A 6,245-nucleotide genomic window follows, 5' to 3' on the forward strand; every position below is an offset into this window, starting at 1 on the left:
ACTGACATCAGTTTACATTACCCACTGGCAAGCTTTGCAGTAAAATGTCACACAGAGCTACTGTTAACACAGCTACTGATTTATTAAAAATTTGCAGCCTTATCTAATTTGCAAAGTTAGAAAAGAAAGTGCTTGTACAGATTATTTATCAAGTCTGCTCCACACAGAGGAAAGCTTAAAAGTCAAAAGTGAAATGAAACTCTTTCAGAGTTCAGTGTCAATAAATGTCTCTGTTTCATTAGAGCACTATTAAACTAAGGTTTTACTAAAGTATTTGCATGGCACAGAACTGACATTATTTTATAGCACAATTTATACATGCTATAATACTTCTACATTACTAGTCGTCTTTGTGGAAAGACTGGCATGCAAGTCCTTCAAAGGTTTTTATTTGTCATCATGTCTGTCCTTTTCTATGTCTATGTGGTCCTTGAGTCTGTTGAATGAAATCCATCATTGCAAGTTTCTGAGTTAAAATAGCTGAAGCTAACTCTTATAATGATGGCATACATTTTTATTGTCTTTTGACCAAATGCACTTGAAACCAAATATTTATAAAATGAATCATACACATTTTCTTTATGAAATTATTTTTTGCTTCTTTAGTACCAAATAATGAGAAAGAAAGAAAGAAGCTGCTCATCCCAAGAACACTATCTCGACTCTTAAGTCAGAGGTGGCAGCATCATACTGTGGGTTGTTTACGCGAGGGACTATCTGATGTCCAAAATATTACCCAAAGAACACTATGTGGAAACAAAACAGCAACTTCTCAGACACTATACAAACCTGAAGATTTAGGACAAATGGGTCTGGCAAATGGACAAATTGTTAGGATGTTGGATTTTTTTCAGGTTTTCTGGGTTTACATTTTTGTTGTCTGTATGAGCTCAGTTGTGGTTTTCCCTTTCATTGTTTTGATAAGGTCATCCTCTGTTTTTATCTCTCTTCTGATCAGTTTATTTTTAGCTAATTTAGTTTATTCTTTGTGTTTTAGTGTTTATTCTTTATTCATTTTAGATTCCCCTGTGCCATCTCTCTTCCTCTTCGTTAGCCTACCTACCTCCTGCTCTCCCTTCACAGCTGCACCCTGTTCATAATTAGTCCCAGTGCATCGTTTCAATAATCAAGCTCCCAGTATTTAACCTGTTTTCTTCCACTCACTTCTTGCTGATTCCTTCCATTTCCATCATGTCACCTGTGTCTGTCGTTCCTTTGCTGCCTGTGCATTCCTTCTGATTATTTCTTTAATTAAAACTTGATTTTGTCATTTACTGCTTGGCTTTCACTTGCCTTTTGCTCCCATTTCATCCACACACTATGACACAAAGGTTCAAAATATACCACCAAATTAGTTATAAAGAGGCTTGAAGGGAATAAAGTAAATGTTTCACAATGGTTGTCACATAATTCAAGACAGATCTTTAGGAAGCCAAAATAGCCTTAAAACCTAACTCAGTGAGATGAGTTTTATCAGGAGGAATTGCCTAAAATTCCTACAAACTGCTATGAGAAGCTTGTTTGTTGTGCATGATAAAAGTCAATCATATCTAATAAAAATGATAGTACGTTTCTGATTTAAGGAAATGGAAAAGCTCATTCTGTCATTAATCAAATTAAATAATTTACTATATGTAACCCCAAGTGACCTTGGTCTGAATTCAACACCATAGGCCTGTCTTCAAATCTACTCAAACACTTAATAAATCTCAAAGCAGCAATTATCTTTTTAAACCAGGTGGACAAACCTGAGATTTCCCATCAAAGTGTGTAAGATTTTCCTGGTGATTTTGAATTATTTCAGTCTTTGCCCTTGTCATTTCAGCTAATGTTCTGCGCATGTAACATCTCACTGTGAGGTGAAACCTTTGTGACATTCTGTCAAGTGCTAAGCTATATCAAAGGGGTAATAGTGGGGATTTGTCTATGTGGAGTTCACAGCACAAAAGCTGAAGTGATAGATCAGAACAAAGGGAGCAGCCATCCTTTCCTTCTCACGGCTGCAGATAGAGATGTGAGCAGCTTCCAACTGACCTCGAGTGTTTTGAATCGGATGACGTGAAGTGGCAGCAGATTATCCACTCCTGTCTTTCAATTTAACACTTAGATACACAGAACGTGCATGCAGGCTGCACACACTGCATATGCTGCATTGTGCATAGATTGACACCACATGGCTGCACCTGATGAAACCGTTTGTAATCCATCGTTAGCTGCACACCGGTAGAAGGAACGTGACAGAACAGAAGCATAAATACGTAAACCAATACTAGTTAATTACACAGCAATTTTGCAGCTGGGATTTGGGGTTAATGTGAAGAAGAGCGGCTGCAGATTTAATTTAAACAGACATCCAGAATCTATTCAGTGTTTCTGTAGCTGTTGGAGTTTGTAGAAACGCAATTAGATCCCACTCACAAAATTAGGATAATTTATTTCCATCGTCTTGCATCTTGGTAATACACCTGATAGTTCTCTCTTGGTTAATTTGAGTGTGACCTTTCAAAGTAACCATAGAGGTCAGCTCTTAAACGTACATTTCCTGTCACAAACTGTTCAAATTTGACTTGATTTGTTTCATTTGGTTTGATGCAACTGTGATCCTTTCATTTTGGCACAAAACACTTCCAGTTCTGTTTTGTTTGCTTTTCCCTTCCCTTTCAATGATTTTTAAATTTAAAATTTTTTTTTTTTTTAACTTTTTGTTTAAAGGCAAATTTAGACTCCTGATCTTAACATCTTTCACGTTCAAATGAAATGGCTGATTAACCACGTTCACATTCTCGGGTACAAGCACTGATCAGGCATTTTGGTATCTTTTGTCACATATGCAAGTCATTTCTATGTGAGTTATAACTGTTTTAGATGCGTTTTTTTAAGGAAAGCTTGTTTTGAAGTTGACTAAACATCCATCAAAATAGTGCTTTTTTATTTGCCTGAACATGATCTGAGCCAGTAGTAGTTTTCCTGTGTGCGCTTCAGTAAAAATACCACAGCTTCAAAGTATTTCCTTATTAAATATTTTAACCAAACTTGTGTCACAAGATCCAGTTTGTTTTCCACGAGCTCATAGATTGCCAAGAATTTAAAACGTGGTAAAACTAATCAAAGTTGTGAGGTTATTACCAAGCAGGCAATTTTGTCTTTGTTTTAAGTGAGGGAAAAGTAACAGAGTAGGTGTGAGGCTGTGCTTCTCTATGATTAGGGTTTTCCAAATTTCTTTTGTGGTCCAATCAAAAGGACTTTAAACAGCAGAAACAGTCTGATGAAAAATGTTTACGCCACAACGTTTTTAAAAACCTCTGTCTCACAATCTATTGAAATTTAATTAATTTGAATATATTGGTCTATTATAAGTTTAGATCCACCAATGTTACTTTTACTTTAATTTTATAAGAATACTTACAACATCTTGTAATAGTGAGGCTATTGTAACAAAAACATCTTAATTTTTCGAGACACAGAAAAGTTACCATTCATTTCTCGTAACAACATGTCCGGACGCAACATGCAAAGAACTGGTTTAACAGCTGCTCTTTGTGATCATGTTGGCTACTTATTTGAGTACCGTGTAGTCAGGCTCAAAGCCTGCAGTACTTTTGTTTATTCTTTAGAGCATTTCCATCTTTTCTCCCTAGAGAAAGGGAAGACATGCAGCAAATGGTCCTGAAACTGGGAATCAAACTCAGGACCAATTGCTTTGAAAACTATAGTCTATGCACATGACTGTACCAGCCGAGCCACCCAGCGCTCCAACACCTAAAGCAACTTAAATGTTTTTAGAAGGTAAAGATGTGGTAAGATGGTCTAGTCATTAAGAAATAATAGCTAAGGTGCTTTATTGCCAAAAGCAGCAAAATGTGACCAGACGGAAGTAACACTGTTAATGCAACAATCAGCAATATTATTGAATACCATATGGTCTGAAAACCACAATATTTTGACTAGTCAATTATGGCATGAAGTGCTCTGCATGAATATGAACAGTCTGTGATTTGCAAAATCTTCATTAGATTTGTAAAAATAAAAATATTTTTATTATTTGTAAATAATAAAAATGAGGTTTTGAAATCTCATTTTACGGCATTATTGTCTCATTAACTGATTGTGTCGTCAAACCCCTAATCTGTGCTGTGTTTAATTTTCTTTGCAACAACATGCCTCGTTTAGAAGTTGTAGATGATTTAGGATGAGTATGAAACGACAACCCTTTTTTTTTTGTCCTCCTGCTTAATTAGTCCCTTTCCTCCTTGCGATTCCTCACAGAGTATTAAAAACATACCTATAGACATGCACAGGCATGATAACACACACTTTACTGTGACCAGAAAGAGGTCAGACTTGTAATCTTGTATGCACATCTTGTCATGCACAAAATATCTTGTCTGACTATCAGAAGTAGTTTCCCGCACTGCTGCACTACCAACAGATGGCCATTACCATACTGAAGCAGCACGCCGATGAAGTCAGGGATCTCTCTCTTTTTAACACTGCAGTATGATATATGTGCTTTCCCCTATGCTTATCATCAAACACTTCTCCTTTGTTTGAGTAAAATTAGATTTTTAAGTTCAAATGTTTATGAACGGACCTAGCATTCAAGTGAGTTTGAGTGTTTTGCTTCAGCCACACCTTTGTTGCTTTAAACTCTTTTTCAGTGCTTGCAAAAGTTTCATAAAGTGACGATTAAGCTCGCTGATGACCAAGGAGATACTGCAGTATAACTGTGAGCTCTGACATAGGTGAAAGAAAAGCAAACTTGGAAATAGAAGACAGAAGAACCAAAAGGGCATTCATCTTAAGTCCCGTTTTCTGTGTAACCTAAAGAGATAATGCAGGTAATGCAAACAGAAAGTGCCATATTAACTGCTTGTGAAGCTAAAGAAGATGTACAGCAATGATTCTAAACACGTCTCCTAACATAAATCCTCCAAGGAAGCCACCGGCAGGAAAAATAAAAAAATAAAAAAATCATGGGCGAATGTCCAGGCCACAGATGGCGCCATACACACAATGCACATAATTGTACATGTAAACGGCCTAAAGGAAACGCAACATAAGCTCCATATGTATGCCTCTAAAATGTGTCCCAAAACCTCTGAACCATAAAACGCGATGAAACTGTGTATTTAACACCATTAAAAGAAATGAGTTTCCATTTTCTGGAGTCTCTTTACAACATCAGACTATGCATCTGGTTCCAAACCAGAACCACATCCATACTCAAAATAGGAATTTTTGAAGAATTTTCAGAAAAAAAAAATGCTACTGCAAAAAATATTTTTTATGCTTTTAAAATATTTACCACATATACAAATAATTGTGGAGGGCATTGTGTATTCATGATGTTTCAAACTTACTGAATTTTAGGTCGAAAATCCACTTAAACTAGTGCCAGAAATTCAGACGTTTTATTTTTATTTCCTACCTTTATTTATGCTGCAGCTGAAACTTTGGAGTGGAATGTCAAACTTGTTCTTTGTGATGTGTTTTTTTTTTTTTTGTTGGAGTGGTTTACGTTCAACTTGGTAAACTTGTAACTATTTTTTGCTCCTTTATTCTTAGATTGTAGCACCAGATACATTCGGCTTAGGTATTTTGCTTCATTTGCTTGTAGCTATTTCCTGAAAACAAAGTGAGACGATTGATCTTCAGCAGTCAGCTAAATGATCTCCTTACTCACTTGTACTGCATTAAGGAATCAAATCCCTGGTATAATTGTGCTCACAATACTCGGCGCCGGCCCAAGGCATAAGCAAACTAAGCAGTCGCTTAGGGCCCCTAGGTCACTAAGGGGCCCCTCAGTGGAGCTGATTTAAAAAAAAAATATATATATAATTTCTGTCATTATAATATCAAAAACACACAATTTCACTAAGTGATTTGTTTTTACAATTATATATTTGATCATGTATATAGAAATTATTATTTTATTAATAAAAAGAAAAAATAAATTGCTCTTGGGGAGCCCCTGGTGGCCGCGGTAGGTACCGCACGCTTCACCGGTAACATGAGCTGCCGTACAGAGCGCATCCAAACGTCCAAAGCTCCGGTCAGAAGATAAGTAAACAAAACAATGTATAAAAAAAAGGACTTATCCTTCAGGGAGGGAGAAAAAAAAAGAGGAAGAAAATAAAAAAGAAGCCAAGATAAAGGTTTGTTTTAATGTGCCTTGGTAATGTACTGTAAAAGATTTGTAAAGCTGCTAATAGAAAATTAGCTTGAACGGTCCAGTTCAACAGCCA

Source organism: Xiphophorus maculatus, chromosome 7, assembly GCF_002775205.1.
Source record: "Xiphophorus maculatus strain JP 163 A chromosome 7, X_maculatus-5.0-male, whole genome shotgun sequence".
Taxonomy (NCBI): domain Eukaryota; kingdom Metazoa; phylum Chordata; class Actinopteri; order Cyprinodontiformes; family Poeciliidae; genus Xiphophorus; species Xiphophorus maculatus.